This window comes from Chiroxiphia lanceolata, chromosome Z (genome assembly GCF_009829145.1).
Source record: "Chiroxiphia lanceolata isolate bChiLan1 chromosome Z, bChiLan1.pri, whole genome shotgun sequence".
NCBI lineage: Eukaryota > Metazoa > Chordata > Aves > Passeriformes > Pipridae > Chiroxiphia > Chiroxiphia lanceolata.
The window spans coordinates 14420529-14442656 of NC_045671.1; the positions used below are offsets into that span (position 1 = coordinate 14420529).

Here is a 22128-nt window from a genome sequence, read left to right on the forward strand (position 1 = left end):
CAAGTTTTGCAAAACTGCCTTGAACATTGTCACTGGTATTTTCATAAGTTTAGCTATGGATCTTCACTCAGGTCCTCCAGGAAAGTCTAGAAGCAGATGTCCTGACAGCTGAATACTCCCAAAAATTTTGCCTGGATATGCGTTACTTGGTTTGACTTGGTGTTTAAACTGTTGAGTGTTGTATTGCTGCTGTACTCCTGAATAGCTACTGCCTTCTAGTCAAAATACAGATGCGTGTAAGTCCTTGTAAGGGATTTTGAAAGGGAAGGAGTGGGTGTCTGAAATTAGATTGACCATCTTACAAAATGTATCCTGCACCAAAGGCTTGATCTTCTTTCAATTAAAATAATATGTAACAGGGATTGTTGGACTTGGTTGCCTTCGGTCTCAGGTTTAAGTGGATTCAACAGGCAGAAAGGGTTCTTTTCTTATGAAGGCCACGGCCAGATTCCTTTCCAACAATCACAAAAACACATAACTTGTAAACAGTTATCAAAACTTTATGATATACAGTGTGTTAGGAATAACTGCTTGCTATTAAATTGCAGGAATAAGAAGCATCCTTTTGTGTGAGGGCTTCTTGCAGAAGTAGATCTTTTTCTGCTATGCTTGGTCCAACCACCTCAGAGGCAGAAAGAAACCCCCAAAGGATGACAGCCTGAAGAAGGACCAGGACAAAGCAGGAATGAAGAGAAATTCACATTCAGGAAACTTCCAGCTTCAGTTAAGCACCATCTATCCAAATGTGTCCCTTCTTCAAATGCTGTATTTAATATGGACTGTGTCTTATGTGGACATACACCTCATATGGTCTCATTTATTTTCGCATTCTTATGCATTTAAACTGCTGATTTGAAAACCTAGCATTTGTTTAGGAACATTCTCTGGGCACAATTAATTGAAATACTGCAAGTTTTCACTTTTCTAAAAAAAAAATAAAGTCAAATAAATATTCTGGACCCTATTCCAGTTTCTCTTCACTTTTTGCATGCTGCTGCGTTCCCAGTGCTTAAATCTGGAAAATATAGGGTATTTATGCTAATGCTGGTATGAGTATATTGATTAGATGCAATAACATGCATTGGCTCTGCATTTATTATTATTCCCCACTAATGATTCATCTACAAACAGTTGTGTGCCCATCCTTGCTTTACAAAAGGAAATACAGGGGAATTTTTCACACGTCAAGGCTCATTTTAGGAGGAAAAAGTCAGCTCTTATTAACAGCTTTGGCCTTGAAAAGCAGCATTGTTATGTATTTGCAGAACAGTAAGAAAAGAAACAAAAGTGCAACATGCAATGAAGATTATGTGTAACAAAAGATTTTAAATTGCATTGTGGTGGGTGTGCTGCTTAAGGAAAAAAGCTCTTTTTTCAGTGCAATGAAGGTGCATGGTATCTGTCTGCACTGTCACCCAGCCAGCTTGCAATTGCAAACACTGCTTAGCCCAGCTTTTCTTCCTAAAATTCTGCAGAGGTCAGAGGTTTCTCACTGGTTCCATTTCACATCAGGCATATCTAGAAGGTTTTGGCTGACTTGACTTTGAATAAACACAATAACCAAAACGAAACTCAAGAGACTAGAAAGAATATGTTCAAGTCAAGCTCCAGTAAACTAAAACATAGCAATCCAAAAACTGTCTCAGTGAAATCACTGTTGAGGACACATCAGATAAAAACATGATAAATCTTTTACAAACTATTAATATATGCCTGATTCACAGTTGCCTTGTAGATGTATAGAGAAGCCAAATTCCCTACAGAAGAGTTATGTGTTTGCTACCATATTTCTGGTTTATATCTTTTTACTCAGCAGAAGGACAAAGCCGGTGTTTTCCAAGGAGAGCACTTTCCACCAATAACAAGGAGAAGTGAAAGCTTTCAGTATGACCTACATTTCTGAGAGCCCTGGCCCTGGGTTTTTTAGTATCCCACATGGTTTAGTTTAGTGAAACTGACTTTTCAGGAGATATCACATTCTCTGTATCCAAGCACAGAGAGCATTGTGAAATGCTGTGTTTATCAAGTTCAAGTGTACCGGGATTGTCCAGGCTTCAGCAAATATATATTGTGGTTAAAAACAAGAAAATTGATGTAAGCAGAAATACAACTTGTGAAAGTGTAAGAAATAAAGAGAAGAGGTTGGGGAGGAGGCTGGCTGAGAGGACAGGATTACTGAGTCTGAAACATATTTTGTGTACACACAGTTCCCAAACTTTCTAAGCTAACACTGTTTTGCTTTTTTTAATTTTTCAATGACTTTTTTTTCAGTGACTTTTTGTTTTTCCACACTGCACTCTTTGCTCATTGACAACGTTGAAGAGAAAAAGGCAGAAGAAAAGTGATGCACACAGATAAGTTTTGAGAAACTTGCATCAGGTTTTGGTGAAGATATTTCACATAATGAATTGGAGCCTTTAAGATCTTAGTTGATTTTGTATCTTCACAGTGATTCTGGGCTCTGTTAAACTTGCTTTAACTGTGGACTATGTGTGAAATATCTGAGAAGAGTGAGACAGCAGTAGTAATAAATCTAAGACATTTTTGTCCCTCCTTTGTCTCTGGTGCCATTGGGACAGGTTTAGTATGCAGTGTAATTTTTGACCTCTCTGAGTGCTGCAGTTTTCCAACCAGCTTCTTACACTAGCTGTGGTCACTGGGGTGCAGTGCTCCTTAGACACCATTTGTCATGCCCTGGATAACTGACAGACCTTGTGAAATCATTGCATCATTGACTCAGGATGTGTTACCCTCTCAAGTAAGCACAGAAGGTCCCAGACAGGTTTGCATCGACTAAGCTATGTGTCAGCACATCTTCATGGCTTACCAGATTAATTTGTGTTTGGTTCCATATGTATGTTTACAACCTCCACATCCTGACTGCAATACAGTATTAACTGTTTGACTAATTGACTATTCATAAGTAAATAAAGATTATTTTTTATTATTATTTTGTGATATCTCTAATTTAGCTAGCCTACCTAATATAAAGTTTTTCCCCATCCACCTCAAACAATCATTAAAAGGAATAGCATAACAGACATTTGAAGGGGAAACATGCCATCATAATTAAGATTTAACTCAGAGTTTATTAATATTCAAAGAAAAGATACATGGAAGTTCTCACTTGTGCTTTGAAACAGTCTCCCTAGGTTTTGTATCAGATCATTTCTCTTGCTGATAGGCTGAATTCCATAAATTGTCATCTTCAGCAAATGCAAATTCTTTTCTATTCTTTTCATAGCTCCAATCATTTTCTTTTTTTCCAGAAAATATGGGGGTTTTGGCAATAATACTATTCCAAAGCTGGTGTTTTATTACTTATTGCAATTTTTAGTTGTTACTACAATTCTACTGTTATTATCATTATTATCAGCCCTGTTATTATCACCGTACTGTTATTATTACTTATTATAGTAGTCCTCAATAATAACAAGTAAAAACTGAGTCACTTAGAGGGATGCCTGTGGTGGAGAACCCATTTCTTGACTGCAAGGGAGATCTCTGACAATCAATTCATAGGAAACCTGTCATCAATCATAAGAAGAAAACAGAGAATAAAAGGCACAACTCATTTAGCCTACATGGGGAGGCAATTAAAGGAAAGAAGTCTGTGCCAGAAGAAGTATTTGTTACTCAGTAGTTACTGTTACATTTATCTCTAAAGGAAGATATCTTGCCTTGACCAGGCACTGACATTGTGCAGATTCTCCACTCACTACGTTGAAGCAAGCAGAGTTTGGTTTTAATTTTTATTAATCAGTGCACTCTGGACAGGTCTTAGGGAAACCACTCCTACTTGTTTGACAGAGGTCTTGAATCAAGGACCAGTATTCCAGTTCTTGAGATTAAGATCTTTGCACAGGTCAGCTAGTGGATGAGTCAGAAACTCTGTATGATCACCTAAATCATTCATGGACTCTCTTGACATGGGAGTGACTGGGAAAAGTTGAGAAAAATACCTGCTCTAAGTGAGAATAGTGTTTATAATGTGCACTGAGCACAACCCAGTCCTAAACGCTTTGAATTTGAAAAATGCAGTGAAATATAGCACTCTTATAAAACAATAAGCACTTAATAATTAATGTAAAAGCAAGATGAAACAAATTGCTAATTCTCCCAGTTACCTTCTTATACCATCATTAACTGATTCACTTCCTACTGGCACTATGACAGAAGTTGTTACATCGGGCGAAATGTAGAACAACAAATAACAGCAGCTCTATGCATATCTGGTAACACAAATTCCATTGTCATATGAGCTTTCTGTCTAGATTTAAAAACCTTTATACTCATGATCTTCTACTGTGGCCACAAACATACTGAACAGTAACATCTATCATATCAACAATTGTGTCTCATGGTGACTTAGAAAACTCAGAATCATTGGGCATAATGAGGTCCCTATTCAGTACTTGCAGTGAAAAATAACTGTGCTGTACAAGAAATGTTCATTGTAAACCTTCATTGTAAACCTTATCGTTCATCTGAAATGTTTGGGAATCTGTCTTCTAACTTCTAAAAAGTAACACTCCTCCTAACAAACTATCAATTTCCTTTATTTTCTAAGGCTTAAATTCTGCAAATACATTAACACATGTTGATGTTTAATAGTGCATATAATTAAAGGAATATGTTTAAATATGTGTATATTGTATATACATTTACTATGTGTGTATATATAAACATATATAGATATGTACATGTATATATAAATTCATAGCTGTGAGTAGCTCCTTAGGAGTCAATAGAATCAGTCACAAAGTGAAAGACAGTCAAGAACTGAAGTATTTTGATAAATCAGATCTTCAGCCTGATTCAGATGATGAAAGTATGTGGCCTAGAATTCTTTAGAGCTGAAGTTCAATTGGAGCAGAAAGTTTTAATTTTCCTTATGTATCTTATATGTGCTTTTTTTCCTGGAGTTTGAACCTTCCAATGAAAGTGTAATAGTTATGAAGACATACAGTCATTTATATTTATATTTCCTAGCAGACCATATGTTCCATATGTACATTTCTATTTGCTTAGAAAAATATCTATCTATATATGCGAAATGGAAAATGCGATGACACTGAAGCTAAGTGTGAACATATTTTATGGCAACTTGGATATTAAGTTCTCTGGACAAATTTTCAGGGAATCAATTTATGATGTCCTCCATCTTTGTTTATTATACTCTGTGTTACTAGAGTAGCAAGCTGCCAGGCAGTGTTTTATAGTGTCTTGAGAAAGCTTGATTTTACAAAGGTTCAATAGTGAAGTTCCCATAAGTATTTAACATTCAGCTTAGATAGTCATTCAGCTTCTCCTCACAGGTTACACTGGAATTATAAACAGAAGATAGTAGCAATAAATAAATCTAATAAAACTAAAATGAGGAAAAGCCATATGTTGGCCCCGTGTAAAGAGAATACTATATTCACTCTTGTGGAATTAACAGCATTCAGAACCATTATTTAACAAATAATCTACCAATACAAAAATACCCTCTGACCACTAGCCATTTTAGGTGATTCACACAATGTTAGGGTTTTCAAATAATTTATCCCAACTGACAATTATGAAAGGCCCATTGCTTTCTTCAGGCATCAAAATACCTTTGAAAATCTGACTTCCAGTAATCAATTTTTAAAAGAATAAATACTTTGATACCTTTCCACCAAGTTAGGCTCTCAATTATAATAAACAGGTATCACACTAATCTCCAAAATCCCAGGGCAGGTGCTTAATCAAACACTAGTGGGGCTATGCTCAACTGTAAAACTTGTGATATGCCTGAGCTACCTGCTTCAATATATCATTAAAAATGTTCTCCCTTCTTCCCTTTATGCAGGATCCACCATACAGGTACATTCAGAGCACACAAATGGACTAGTCCTGGCACAAAAGGCAGCTGGAAGCAAGATTTTCTGGCTGGCTGGTGTGGTTAATTACCTTAATATAGTTAATTTTCCAGTAGTCTGTGATATGAATACAGAAGACTGATTTTTAAATCCTTTCTTCTTGATCTTAGAGTCAGGGCTTGAATATGACTCCCAGGGAAGTATCTAATACTCTTATACAGTCAGTCTTCATCTCAGTTCCTGCTCTGTTTAAATCTCAGTACACTATTGCTCTGTTTAAATCTCAGTACACTATTGTCCTAATGCAACAAACACTTTAAGCTTTCTTCTTTTTGCTCAGCTTGTGTCCCATGTGGGAATACAGCCCAAACAGGTTTTGTTCCAGGAAACAGGCACAGCTGAGACATGGGGGCCAGACACAGCCCAGGCAGGAGATACGAGGTTTGTATGTGCCTGTCCCCCTGCGCCACATCAAGGAGACACATCAAACAGCCCATAAAGATCAGGGGAAAGCCAAACTACCAGCAACAGTGTTTACAGAGGATTCTGTGCTGAGGTCGGGTCTGCCAGCCAGAGACAGTAGAACCGGGACACCCCTATTCGCATTGCAATCACCTTTCCCAAAACTCTTTGTCTCAGACAGGTGTTTTCATTCCACTTCTCAAAGGGCTAGTGATGGAAACTGTATTTGCACAATACCTTAGCTGTTTGATTTAAAGCACAAATCACTTTGAAAGAAATGGTTGGCTTTGAAAAACTGTTGTCACTAAGCAGACTCAGAAAGGGTCTAAGACCATGACAGCCAAGGAGGCAGAGCACAAGACAAAGCATATTTCTGCAACCTAGGGCCTAGGAAAATGTTGTGGATTCTGACCTCTGCTCCCAGGACTGTTTCTGTACTTGTCATTAAACGATCATTAGGTTTGCTGCTGATGGGGAAAGAGTTAAGCGCTGAGTGAAAGCAGACACAGCTGACAAGAACAGAAATAGGAAGAACAAAACAGTGCAGAGCTCATGAATGCATGTGTCTGCACATGTGCATGTAGGGAAATTGTTACCTGTGCTGGGACTGGTGTGGTGCTATTGGAAACCCAAAGAAGCTCTATAATGCAAATTAAATTAAAACATGGGCATCTGAGGGTCCTACTAATGACTTGGTGAGTTGTTAAGTGGCCAGCTACTTGGGAAGTGGGAGAGCGGGAGAACAGGAGCGGTAATGCATGACTTTATAGACCTAGAAGATAAGTCCTGTTGAGAGGAGCTTAACATTGCATATGTCTCTTACTCAAAATGTGAACTGCAGACCAGATTAGATCAGGGAATGGTAGACACATCCACTGCAAAATAAGTTTTGTTTTGTTTGGTTTCTTTTAAAAGAGAGAGGGAGCATAAGTTCAGGGAGGTAAGTGAAAGTTCAGTGAGATTTCTCCACAGTCATGAAACTTGAGTTCATAGTCAAGCTATTGAGTCACCTACAGATGAGGATCTCACCTGGCCAATTAGGAAAGAAAAAGAAAAAAAAAAATCAAACCTCAGCCACTTCCCCTGCAAAGTTCCTTGATGTTCAGTAGGTGTGGTTGGGTGAAGAAAAGCCAGACCAATACCAACAGCTGCATGGAAACTTTCCATGGCTGGAAGGTGAATAATTAACTCTGTTATAACTGCAGCCCCTCAGGGGCAGGTAAGTCACAAGCCAAATTTAGAGTTATGTTATCTTGTAATGAACAGTAAGAGGGAAATCTATAGGTGTCCTGATCGGTGCCCCAAAACCCCCAGGAAAAGAGCTGATAAAAATGCACCTCAAGAAAATAACTGATTTTTTGCAACCAATTCATAACTGCCTGAAGATTTATTTTTTTTTAGACATGTGATATTTTCTGAGTGTGACAATACTGTGCCAGTACCTAAAATCAGATACAATCAGTGTAGGAATAAACTTGTTTTTATGCATCAAGCCATTTTCATACTGTTGCCTCTGGAGTCTTGGGATGGAGGGAGGGGTCAACAAAAGGCAGATATGAAAAATATGTCTGCTGTTAAGTGACTTGAAAACCTACTAATGGAGGGAAGGGCAGGAGAGGGGAGGGGAGGGGAGGCAAGAAGGAAGAAGGAAGAAGGAAGAAGAAGGAAGAAGGAAGAAGGAAGAAGGAAGAAGGAAGAAGGAAGAAGGAAGAAGGAAGAAGGAAGGTCAGAGAGAGACAAGTAAAGCCAAGCCAGGTCCTACCATTGTAAAAAAATGAAGCTCTAAATACGTAACAAATACATACAAGGGTAGTTGTTCTATTTGATCATAAATATATACTGAAAAGCAACACATGTCTGAAGGCTCTACAACAGAGCTAGGAAATAGCCATTTCAGCTTAATCATTCCAAAAATACCTCTAAATGGGACAGCCAAACAAGGTCTTTGTTTAGAATTGTCCCACTTACTTGTCCAAGCTGGAGCTTGACAGAGGAAGTCCAGCCATGCTGCTCGTAATATGCCCTTACTTCAACTGATATTTCAGTGACTTGTTTTCTCCCTGCGGTTCAGACAGTATTTTTTTTTAGCCTTGACAGAATGGCTAGACTAGGTAATCCACGCAAACAGCTGCTGCATGCAACGTGATCTTTTCTCCAAACCTTTTTAACAAAGACTTCTGAACTGTTCCTTAGTTTTGGATATGTTGGAAATATCCAGAAGCTAAAATCTCTCAATATGAATGTAATTGACATATCAACTGTCCGACCATACTGCTTTTAGCTTAAGAAGTGTCCCAAGAAGATTAACAAGAGCTGCATGCTCACAAAACCACTCCCTAATCAGAAAGCATTCATCAGGAAAATACCTCTTTTTCACCATTTTCACAGAGAATTTGCTTCTTGAATATCAATGTTCCTGTCTGTAGTGAGAGGAAACATCTCACTGATCTTTGTACAAGCTTTGCAAACTTGCAAACTTCATCAACAAGAACATAATCAGGATTTTTCATTGTGTTAAATTTTATAACTTGATTTTTTTTGGTTGGTTGGTTGGTTTAGTTTTTGTTCTTTGTTGATCATAGGTATTTCTGTCTAATGGAACCCCTATATGAGCACAAATAATATTAAAGTAATTTTTGCAAATATTGAAGACACAAAATAATATGAATGTATCCAGGGAGATTTGAAAAATGAACAGGAGAAAAGAAATAAAGGGTCAGTCATTAAAAAGGCCTATGAATATAAGGGAAAATATATTTAGAGGAATGGAGAAATTGGGGAAACAGTAATTTTAAAGAAGTCAAGAGCTGAGAGTGGACAGAAAGTGAGAAATGCATGAGGAACACAGTGCAACATCCAAAAGGATATTGTAGCTGTAAATTGCATAAGCAAGGATAACATAGTCAGTGGGAAGGGTGGCAAAAGTAGTTTCTGAACACAGAAGGTATAATTCCATTCACAACAGTCCACTACATTTTAGGAACGTATGTCCTGAATAAAAATAAGTGTATCGGAGAGGATTGAGGGAGCAATAAAAACAAAGAGTAGAGATGCACAGAATTTATTTTAATTGGTAAGATTAAGTAATAAATCGATCATATTTGGTTAGCTGGAAAAAAGGTCACATGGATAAATATTTTAAAAGCACTTAAGAGGAAAGGAATTATTTGAGGACCAAATATTAACCAAAATGCTGAAAAAAAGGAAAGAAGGATTGATGTGAGAATGAGGTTATCAGGCTGTGAAATGGTCCTCTGTGGGATGGGAAAAAAAAACATTCTCCTAGTGAGAACAACTTTAAAAGAGATTGGATATTATGTTAGTGACCAAAGGGGCATCTGGGAATATCAACTACTTTAAAGATTTTGTAGGCAAGGCTCCAAATAAAATAATTTTATGAAGGCTTTAATTTTTGCTGGGACACACCCCTTCTTTTTCTGAATAAGATCTGTTGGCTGGTGATATATCTCAGTGCTCTGTTGTTACTGGCTGTGCTGTGAGTGAATTAGGAAGGAGGTATGTGGCTGAACACTTTGCCCCCTAAATCTCTGCCTGCCCAACATCCGTAAATAAAAGTAACAAGGACAGCTGTTGCATGGCAATAACATTACTTTGCACTATGTATTTCCACATCCTGTGGTCTACCAGGCAATCTGCCTACTGCAGGTACAAGCCTCCCAGGAAACTGGAGAATCAGAACCACCTAGGTAATACCAGTAAACTAAACCTTTAGGCATTTCTTTGCTTTGATCCAGAGAAATGCATGTACTGTGCTGTTTGTACCCTCAGAACAAATGGCAGTCTTGGGAACTAGCATGGATATTTAGAGATGTTATTTAAATAACGTTACTTGGGAAATTCCCACTGCTTAAGAAAAGACCAACTAAAACAAGAGTTTTCTTTCCCAGAAGGCTGAGACAGGTATAATGAGGATTATCAGGCATAATTAATTTAATTTCTGTATCCTAGAGAATCATATGAGTCAACTTCACAGCCAGGTTCTCCCAGTTCTTATTACTGATGAGAGTGAGAATGTTGCTGTGAAGTGTAAAAAGGCAACATAAACAATCAAGAGTGATACAAGCAACTGGTTGCAAACAAATAACTTCATTAAGCCATGTCCGCAAGAATTCCTCACTTTTATACAACACTTTTCATCTGCAGATCTAAAAGTGCTGTACAGATGGAAAAATTCAGGAGGTAAAGTGGCTTGTCTGAGGTCATTCAGGTAGACAATGGCAGCTCTGCAAATAAACCGTGCCACTTTGTGTGCAGTCCTGTGCCTCATTTTGCATTATAAATGCCCCTTCTGTGCAGTCCTGGACAGGATCATGGCAGTAAGCCTTTGGAGAGGGAGAGTATGTAGTTGGAGCTGAAATAAACCTGAGTCTGATCATAAGACCACTGCAAATTAGAAAGGCCAAATTCCATCCTAATGTGCAATGTCTCCTAAAATCAACTGGAACTTTATATTTAAGCATTTCCAAGGTTTTCTTTCCCATGGTGTCTGAGTACCAGCAAAATTACATCACACTTAAGCAATCTCTGAAGATAATTCCTTACTACTTTTTCCTATTAGCCCCAAGAACCACTATAGATCGGGGGTTTTTCAATCACTTTTTTTTAATTGCATACAAACACTGGTTCTAAATCACTAATCAGGGTGGAAAATGAAGGAAAGGATTATTTATTACCTAAAACTACAGTATTTGCAGTGATGCCTCTGGCCTTGAAAGTACAAAAGCAGCAAGAAATTATTTCAGTCTTCCTTATGTATATCATTTAAAAAGTGCAGAAAAAAAAATCTGCAGGCATCCATCATCCCTAGTTGATGAAAACAGAAGCTAGGTAGATAATATCCACAAACACCTCATATGATTAAAAAAATAAAGAGCAGAATATGAGAGGTATCAAAACAAAATATATAAATTCTATATTTTATATATATTCCAAAATTATAAAGCCCATTAGGCTTGAAATTTGGAGGGTAGAATACTTTCTATAAATTTCTGGAAGGGAAGAAAAAGTTCTGATCCTGAAGCCACAAGTCTAGAGTTCCTTGCTGGCTCAGCTGCAGGCTCCCTCTGTAGTCTTGGGCATATTGCTTTATTTCTGTTTCCTCTCCCACACTGTGAGTGTGCCTACACTGCAGTCAAAGTGGGATATTAAAGCCTGTCAGTCCAACTGAAGTGAATTTAACCAAGTCAGCTTATATGTACTGTTAGCAATGTAGTGTGGAGTTGGGTGCAGACCAAATTCTTAAGGATGGATAATGAAATTCTTGAAGAACAGAATCTGAAAACTATCAGATGAATCCCATTCAGATCTATATTTCCCATTATTCTTTATTTTCTGAAAATATACTTAAAAAAACCTGATTAACAGTAGGAGCTAAGCCAGGAAACAAACAACAACAACAACAACAAAGATGATGGTTGATGTTTTCAGAGTCATTCAAGGGATTTAGCCACATGCTTCACATTAATGTGAGAGTGCTGCTCTGGGATACAGATCTTAAGAATGAGAATCTGTTCCTGAACTCCATCCAAATCATATTGTAACCAGGGTATGAAATGAGATGAGTTAGTCTTCCACAGGGGTAGGACCAGCTGAGAAAGTGTGTATTTCAAAACTGTGAAGACATTTTAAAGGAAAGTTGCTTATTGTTATCTGAAAGTCTGGCCAGCTGGTAAATACAATTGTAATAGGCTGTAATTATGAACATTTTTTGAAAACACCGATGTATTCTGCAGGAAAAAAATTATCCACTTTGGGGTTTCTATGAAAGCATAATAGAAATACACCTTAAAGCTGTACATCAGTGTCAAAAGCAATAACACAATCTGATATGGCACTTCCCCCCCACCTAGGTAAATGGCCCATGTACTCTTAAAAACAGCATGATGGTTAAAATACAAATAATGGGCATTATATGGAAGTGATAGTTGTAAAGTACAAACACATGTAAGAGAGTTGTTTTAGAAGGTATAGTAAGAGACAGGGCAAGAGGAAAAATTTATCAATGTCAGAAAGATAAAGTGAAATATTTAGTGCTCATATGTCTGGGATAAGAGTTGGGATGAGAAGCCAGATGCTCAGCTGCTGAATGTTGATGCATCTCTGTTTAAATCAGTGGAATTATGCTGGTTTACACCTTACTACAGATTTTGCAGCTGGTTTTTATATGCGTACAAACTTTGAAAGTTAGCTGGAACTACCTACCCTCTACTCTCTGGAAATAAGGCTGGAAGTCTAGTGGGACAAGGATTCTCAAGGAGAATGTTTCTCTGGAATGTAGACTGCATCATACAAGATCCTCCCAAAAGATGCAAAATTAGCACTGCAATAGATATACTTGTACAACCTCCACAGAAGGACAATTAGGGAACAAGAAATAAGAGGAGAGAGGGAGTTGTCACAAGCGAAATGACCAAAAGTCTAAATCATCTTTATATCCATCTCTCCTGCACTGAGAGCTTTTGATTCAAGTGGGAATGGCTTTAAACTGAAAAAGGATGGGTTTAGATAGATATTAGGAAGAAATTCTTTACTGTGAGGGTGGTGAGGCACTGGAACAGGTTATCCAGAGAAGCTGTGGGTGCTCCGTCTCTGGGAGCATTCAAGGCCAGGTTGGATGGGGCTTTGAGAAAACTAATCTACTGAAAGTGGAGTTAGAACTAGATAATCTTCAAGGTCCCTTCCAACCCAAACCATTCTATGATTCTATGCTGAGTAATGTTCATTGGTGTAATGAGCACAGTGAAAAAAAAAAAGTGCCAAAATTTGCTTAATTTTTTTCTTTCTTAAACAGTGTGTTACTAGGTTTCCCCACAGAGCCTCTGCTCTGAGTGGATTAGGATTGAGTTGAGACAATTATCCAAATTGACTTGGAGGTTGGCTGTCAACAAGGAGCAGTTGTAACGTTTCTCTCCTATTTACATTCTACCTGTGCTGGCTTGTATTAGAATTAAATCTCCATTGAATCTATGGCAGGTGTAGAAAACCTACTGTAAATAATACCAGACTCCTTAGCACTCGGACTACTGATAGAGGAAAGACAGGGGAAGCATAGGTGGATCAAACTGACATACCTGGAAGTGCAGTGCTATCGATCCTGCCTCCAGCTTAGGGCTGGTCCAGGGACAGCTCGATTCCTCATTCCATTCCATGTGGAAATCAAATATACATTTCCCATCTGTTCTGTTTGAAGCAGTATCTTTACTTTGACAGCACTTTGAACAGTCTCCCAATCTACATGAAAAATTCCTTAGTGTGCTCTGTTTAATCATGCTCAGAGAAATAGCTCTAATTAGTTCCAATATCATTACGAATGATAGGGCTATGCTTTTACATGTAGAATATATAACTTTTCCAAATGCACAGACTCTTATAAAATGACCAACTATAACATCAATAGGGACAGCATGAGAATGGGGAAGAATTTTTATAAAGATTTTAACCTCTAGAAAAATAAAGATGTCTGTGAGTCCTCAACTCAACTGCTCAGTTTCCAGTCCAGACTGGGAGACAGACCTACAGGACAGAGTTCCAGAAAGTTTTAACGCTAGCTGAAAGGCTACAAGGACTTTGGTTTATTCACACTGCAACTAATGGAAATTGGAGGGATGGGACACAGTTTGTTGCATTTTAGGAAGAATAAGTTTGAACTACAATTTGTCTGAAGACTTCAGATTCTCACTAAGAGTATTTGTGTAACGTGTGACTAGCCAAGAAGTTTCAGATGTTTATTGGATTCAGCAGCTCTGAATTCTGATTAATGCAACCAGAAGGTAAAATAGTACAGATGCAAGGGTTCAAGTGTATAATCTCAGCGAACCGGAGGACTCAAGTTATTGCATATGTAATAATGTAGTTTATCACTACAGTTTTACTCTGTGTTTCTTTATGACTGTGGAAATCCAACAAGCGGGTCCATTATCTGGATTGTGTCTACACTACAGTTTACACTGTAGTTTTAAAACTATTGTTTTTAAAAAGTTCATGCTATTAAGTTTGTTGTTAAAAAAAAGTAATTTGTCTATTAAAAGTCACTGAACAGTTTTTCCCCCCAATCAAAGTAATTATAGGAAAATGTGACTATTTTGTGTGTCTGCCTATTTTCCTTTCGTAAGCAATTATTTAAAACTTAGAAGTTCTATGTGAAAGTTGTGGAATATATTTGATATGCTGCTATATAAACTTCTGATTAAGAAAGCAAGTCCATCTGTAAGATGGGTTGGAAAAAGGATATGAAGAACTTCAAACTGGTCAGTTTGCACTCTGTGGAGGAAAGGTTATGGAGCTGATCATTGTGAGTGCCATCATATGGCATGTCAGGAAAACTAGGAGATCAGGCCCATTCATGATGAGTTTAGGAAAGGCAGATCCTGCTTGACCAACCTGATCTCTGTTTATGACAGGGTGAACCACTTGTGGGATGAAATGTAGAAATGTGGAAAAGTGGATGAGGAAAAGGCTGTAGGTATTGTCTATTTGGACTTCAGTAAAGCTTTTGACACCATTTCCCGCAGCATTCTTCAGGAGAAACTGGCTGCTCATGGCTTGTACAGGTGCACTCTTGGCTGGGTAAAAAACTGTCAGGATGGCCAGGCCTAGAGAGTGGTGGTGGGTAGAATTACATCCAGTTGGCAGCCAGTCACTACTGGGGTTCCTTAAGGCTGAATATTGGGGGCAGTTCTGTTTAATAGCCTTATTAATGATCTGGACAAGGGGATTGAGTGCACCCTCAGTCAGCTGGCACATGACAACAAGGTGGGTGGGAGCCAGAGGGAAGGAAGACTCTGCAGAGGGATCTGGACAGGCTGGATAGATGGGCTGAGGACAGTGGTTTGAGGTTCAATAAGGCCAAGTGCTGGGTCCTGCACTTCAATCACAACAACCCCAAGCAGTGCCATAGGCTGGGGGAAGAGTGGCTGGAAAGCTGTCTTGTGGAAAAGGACCTGAGAGGGCTGGTCAACAGTGGCTGAACATGAGCCATAGTGTGCCCAGGTGGCCAAGAAGGCCAATTACGTCCTGGCTTGGATCAGCAATAGTATGGCCAGCAGGACCAGGGCACTGATTGTCCCCCTGTACTGGGGACTGGTTAGGCCACACCTCGAGTCCTGTGTCCAGCTTAGGGCCCCTGAGTTCAAGAAAGACATTGAGGTGCTGGAGCGAGTCCAGAGAAGGGCAACAGAGCTGGGGAAGGGTCTGGAGCACAAGTCTGATGAGGAGAAGCTGAGAGAACTGGGGATGTTTACCTGGAGGCTTGGGGTGACTTTATTGCTCTCTTAAGTTATCTGAAATAAATTCCAGGTGGGAATCGGGCTCTCCTCCCAGGTAACAAGTGAAAGAACAAGAGAAAATGGCTTCAGGTTACACCAGGGGAGGTGTAGGTTGGATATCAGGAAAAATTTCTTCACAGAATAGGTAATCAGGCATTGGAATGGACTGCCCAGGGAAGTGGTAGAATCACCATGCCTGCAAGTGTTCAAAAAATGTGTGGCTTTAGTGCTAAGAGACATGGTTTAGTGGTGGACTTGGCAGTGCAGGTTAATAGTTAAATCTGACGATCTTGGCAGTCTTTTCCAACCTTAATGATTTCATGATTCTGAGTAAATGTGGCCTATACAGATTCAAATGGGTTGACTGATAAGCACTAACTTACACCTGTAATCAGAGAATCACTGTTCCTTCTGAAGTCGCTCTTAAGTCTGTTCTTTATTCCTCACTATTTGGAATTCTTTTATCCTTAACATGAAGTGAAACATAAAAATTCTACCATTAAAATTTGGAGCCCATGCAAATATTGGAGCAGTGATAAATGACTAAAAGAGAGAAGTCATTATGCAAATAAATTCTGAGTTATTTGACACTTCATGGGCTAGAAAACCATATATATACAGACAAATACAAAATCAAGCATATATGAAAGAACATAGGCCATATTTAAAGATATAGGCTCAGTTTGGTAAGCAACAACTTAAAAAAGATAGTATGTGATCTTGGAAGAAAATCAGCTCTTGGGATAGACAACAGCATCCAAGTTATCTGCCTGGACAGGCTGCATACCTTTTGAGAATGACAGAACAGAACCACTACTGCATCAGCCTTACCTGCCAAACATCTGGGATGAGCGTGCATGTGCACAGCAAGTAGGCTGAGACAAGCAGACACGAGAATTTGGAGATTTAGAAGAGCTCTGGGCAGCTGTGCATTCAGCAGAGCTGGGAGGCACTCACATGTAGCAGCATTCAGCTTCTCTGGCTCCCTGGCTAAACTCTGGCTGTATGTCTCCTGCCAAAGGGCTACATGGCTTCCGGGCTGCCCAGAGAGGTGGCACTAGGCAACATGCTGCCCTCCTGCCAGCACAACCTGCCCAGCCTCCCATTAGCTCTGAAGTTGCCCCAGAGAAAGCCCTCGAGGTCCATGAACTGAACTTTTCCCCCAAGGCTTGCAAACACCCCACAAGTCATGGGATGAGCTCCCCCACCATACCAAAAAATAGTAAATTAATCCTTGCATGTATTACTAAAGAAATCTCCACCAGAAAATTTTTTTATTTCTTCTGGTTTTGGGAATATTAGGTAGGATTAATACCACCTAATTTAGGTCATCCACATAGAATTGTTCACTGTGGGTTTCCTTACAGTAATGAGTGAGAAATAGGCATGATTCATTTAGGTGTGATTCATTTAGGGCACATTTCTGAAATGTGCAGAATGAATTCTACCCTCAAAGTGACTGTCTTTCATCAGTGACATATAGGGCTCTTCAGTGAATAGTCCACCTTTGGTCAGTTTTCTTCCACTCACTTTCTCTTTTCCAATTCTGAAAAAAGGTGGATATTTCACAGAAGATAGCAGAAAGAACCCTGGGAATTAATAGGTAATTTGAAAATTTACTTTATAGTGAGGGAGTGCAGGAGCCCTGCTTAACTCTTCAGACTAACCAAAAGAAAATTAAGAAATAATTCTAATCATATTTTATAAATCCATAACATACTAACAACCATTAGATCTTCAGTTTAATAGACATTAGTGTAAAATGCTGCATTAGAAGACAGAAGAAATTTGGAATAGAAGTAAGTAACATAGACGTAACAGCGATCATTATTAAATTGGTAACAGTTGCGCAAAATTAATCAAATATTAACGTCACATCTTTCTACATCACATAAAACAGAAAAAAATACACAAACTAAGTAAGACCCAAATACTGGTCAGGAAAAAATGATGTTGGTAGGTATCTCCACGTGGGAAATTCTAAATCAAATCTCAATGAGCTCAACTCACAGTGTGGAAGTTTACCTACTGGATTTCTTTCCTAACACAGGAAGAGGAATTTTACTGTTCTGGAAAGAAAAGCCTAGTCTAGAAGTGTTAACCTAGGTCAATGAGCCTTCTGTTGCCTTGGGCAAGTCACTTAAACCCTAAAGTAAGAACATTAAAATTTAAGAGCTACATTAATGCAAAGTATTTTTATTTTCAAAAGCCTGATATGTCAAAACCCATCAGTACAAGCAGTAAAGAGAAGAAGTCTAGCCTTGCAAGACTCATAAGGAATTTTGAGAAGTCACAAGCAATGTCGAAGCCAGAATGAATGAACTGGAAAAGTGGGGTTTGAATCAACCTGAGCAGGTTGGGACTTATACTTTAACTCATTAAGTTTTACTCATCTGATACAAGACCATCTAGATATTTGCTCAGCGAAGTACACAGTGAAGGTTTTTGTAATGAGGGGAAAAATCCTACAGCATGTGGCTGTCATTCCAATTTGATGAAACATAAAAATTATAAACCCGCCATGGATACGCAACAAACTGAACAAAGATCAACTCTTGAAATCTTTAATGTCCTCCCACCAGGAAAGAATTAGAAGTAATTGAGCTAGATTAAACATAACAGTCTAAATTCTGTTCCTGACTACATGCATGCAAATCTGAAATAACATAACTTAAAGACTTATTTTGGGCTTAAATTGGTGCCTCTGTAAGCCTGAATTTTGGCCAGATTTTATTTCAGCTGGGAAGAAGAAAACGTGTTTGTAAAATCTGAGCAGCCTACAGTTTGTCTGCCTTTAAAAAGACACACACTGTGTGCAAGCCAGTAATAGACTTACAGCTGTACTGAGATATTGAACTGTACTGGTTAACATATATGAACAACACCATATAGTCTGCTAGCTGGAGAACAGCTTATTGTCTGCTAACTCTTTAACAGTGCCAATTCAGAGAGCTCTGGGAAAGTTGGTAAACACACAGATTGTCCTGAGCTTTATAGAAGGGCATATTTCTCTCACAAAACAGCTAGCAGAAGCAGCCTGGTCAGCAATACAGGACTAAGAGGGTGCACGTTTTCATGGCTTACTTCAAGCCATTGTGGGCAAATCTCAGAGACTGACTTTCATCTCATCCAACTCGTAGCACTTAGAGCCCTCCTGGAGGGTGATAAAACTCAGGTACATCTCAAGCACCTTCTGGCAATGGCTGGCATTCCCCCATAAGTACAGGCATTCCTCACAAGGTCTGAGTGTCTGTCTTAGGTGCATAACTGCCATAAAAGCAGGGTAAATCCTCCCTGGGTTGCTGGCTGATTTGATTGCTCAGCTGCACAATGGAAATAATAGGATCTGACAAGGGAAATGTGAAGATAACAACAGAGACTGTGAGACACTCAAATGTTATGATAATAGATTTTGTACATGACCTTAAAGTAGATAAATAAGAAATGAATTATTCACATATCTTTCATTAGTCCATCACAGAACCATTCTGATTCCAACACAGCTGCAATGACCTACACTGTTTTCAGCTGTTCCCTCTCTTTTTTTTTTTAATATCTTGCTTGCATTTAATGTGTTTTCAGGACTAACCTTTTGCTAAATATGCTTTATAAAAGAGTAATAAATAAAAACTGTAATAACCTTTTATTTCCAAAGAACACCAGGAAATGTTCAGTTTTTCCTCTCCCCATTTTAAAACCTCCACCCTAGGAGTATATGCAGCACATGTGAAGAACGCTTGGATAATGAGCAATTCTGAGTCATGAATAATGCTTCCAGATTTGCAGTTTTGGCAGCTGAGAGTAGGATTCCCTGTTTATACTATGTCCAGTCCTTTCCTTTAGCTTTTCCCCCTCAGAGGCCCTAATTCTGCAGACATATTTAGTAAGAAGGTCCTTTCATTTACATGAAGCTTTACTGTTATCTGAGAATTCCCCCCCAGGAAGCCAGGCAACCTGCTCATCACTGCAGGATGAGAAGGTTTTGCCTTCTTTTTCAATATTTCAGCCGCTAAACCACAAACAGATGTCTAAGCACCTAATTTCTCCTGAAACCAATGACAGAGAAGTGCTTAGGCAAGTAGGTAGGTGCCCAAATAGTGTTAAAAGTGAACCTTTTCTACCCCTGGTATGTGGCCCTTTGCACCTTTCCATGCCCCACCAAGGCTGCCTCTGTCTCACACAAGCTGTGGGGCACCAGCTGCTATCAAGTGGTTTGCAGAGGCCTGTAAAGTGGTTCAGTCAGCCACAGGGGCTGATTGGAGCTTGGCATTTTCATCAGCATTTTCATCAACACATTTCACTTAGGCTTCTGCAGACTTTGGATGAGGAAGATAAATCATTGCTACTTTTCATGAAATAAATTGACCATCTCAGCCTACTTTACATATGACCATGCTACAAGACCACCCACAGCATTTGCTGATATGGTGAGGATACAACTTTTTCAGTCACGTTGTTATGATTCATACAGCTAGCTGTGTTTTTAATCACAGTTTCAAGGAAGAGTTCACACCACAGGCTCGTGGAGGGCATAGGGTGAATGAAGTAACCCCTAAGTCTGGCTCCTTCAAGTCAAGGCTCTGGTGAGGAAAGTATGGAAAGATTTACAGTCCTACAGTTTGTAAGTGTGTGAATACAGAGAAAATGTATTTTTCATCAATAGCAGCAGCCATAAGCCCTTTAACAGTAAGTCTTTAGCTAAAGACTTCTTAGATGCAAATATTACCATTGGTTTTGGTGAGTTAGATCTTTACTCAGGGAAAGACAGCTTCACTGCCTTTCAGGGTAACTGTGTATTTGGTCTTTGTTAAAGGAGTCTGTAATCCTACAGGTGTGGGCAGCTCATGCTTCAGGAGATGTTATCACAAAACCACAGAATGGATAAAGTTGGAAATTATCACAGTGTGTCATCTGGTCCAACCTCCCTGCCCAAGTAGGGCCATCCTAGAGCACATTGAACAGAACCATGTCCAGATTGTTCTTGAATATGTCCAGTGAGGGAGGTCCACAACTTCTCTGGGCAGCCTATTCAAGTGCATGATCACACATAGAGTAAAGAAGCTCTTCCTCATTCTGGTGGAACTAACTCCTTGTGCATGGGTTTCTGCCCATTGTCTCTTGTCCTATTGCTAGGTATCACTGAGAAGAGCCTGGCTCCACCCTCTTGACACCCTCCCTTCAGATACGCAGTCATCTCTTCTTGAGGCTGAACAGGCCAAATTCTCTCAGCTTTTCCTTGTAAGAGAGATGTTCCAGTTCCTTAATCATCTCCATCACCTTCTGCTGGACCTGTTGTTTGAGACTGTTTCGTGCAAGAAGGTTAAATGAATGAAGGTAAGACCTGTAATTACGAATGGGAGAAGGAAGTGGAGGACAAAGAATCGAGTAAGTGTGGGGTTGTCAACTGAGAATCCTCCCCAAGCTCATTCTACGAGTGTTTGGCCAATATAGGGGATAGCTGAGAATAGGTTGGTAATTACTGTGGCACCTCAGAATGATATTTGGCCTCATGGCAGGGCATATCCTACGAAAGCAGTTGCTATCAAGGTTAGGAGGAGGACAACTCCTGTATTTCAGGTTTCTTTATACAGATAAGAGCCATAGTAGAATCCTCGTCCAATGTGTAGGTAGATGCACATGAAGAAGAAGGAGGCACCATTTGCATGGAGGTTTCGAATTAGTCAGCCGAATTGCACGTTTCGACATGTATGAGCGACGGATGTGAATGCTAGTGTAATGTCTGCTGTGTAGTGTATTGCTAGTAGGAGGCCGGTAGTGATTTGGATTATGAGGCAGATGCCTAGGAGGGATCCAAAGTTTCATCAGGCGGAGATGTTTGATGGTGTAGGAAGATCAATTAAAGAGCTGTTGATTATTTTTAGAAGGGTGTGATGTTTTCGTAAGTTAGGGGCCATTAATTTTTAGTTCTGTGTGAATAAAATTATAATTAAGATTGATAGGGCGAAGGATCCTAGGTAGGTTTTGATTAATCCAGTGTGGAGGGTAGTAGAGATTTTGGCTGCTTTGAGTTGTAGGATTGCTAATCCTTCTGGGCCTAATTTTTTGTATCAGGATAGGTCGATTAAATGGGATACAATATTTTGACCATTGTTTAGGAGTTTAGTGGAGCTGAGGCGGTGTACAAGAGGATTAAAATATCCTAAAGTGTTGGAGAAGTTTATGGCCACGTTTTGTTTAGGTTTAGTGAAGGTATGTGTGAGTTTTGATAATTCTAGTGGAGCAGCATGTCTCTCTAATACAGAGGAGACCAGAACTGGACTCCAGATGCAGCCCCACCAGGGCGGAGTAGAGGGGCAGAATCACCTCCTCAACCTGCTGGCAGTGCTCCTCCTAATGCATCCCTGGATACCACTGGCCTTCTTGGACACAAGAGCACACTGCTGGATCAAGAACAGCTTGTTGTCCACCAGGACCCCCAGGTCTTTCTCCACAGCTGTTCGGCTGCCAGGCTGTAGGGGTGCTTGGGGTTATTCCTTCCCAGGTGCAGGACCCTGACATTGCCTTTGTTGAATTTC

At 39.3% G+C, this 22128-nt stretch overlaps 1 pseudogene; it reads right to left on the reverse strand.

Moving 5' to 3' along the window:
• Positions 1-20865: 20865 nt before the first annotated feature.
• Positions 20866-21838, reverse strand: LOC116780498 (annotated as a pseudogene).
• Positions 21839-22128: the final 290 nt, after the last annotated feature.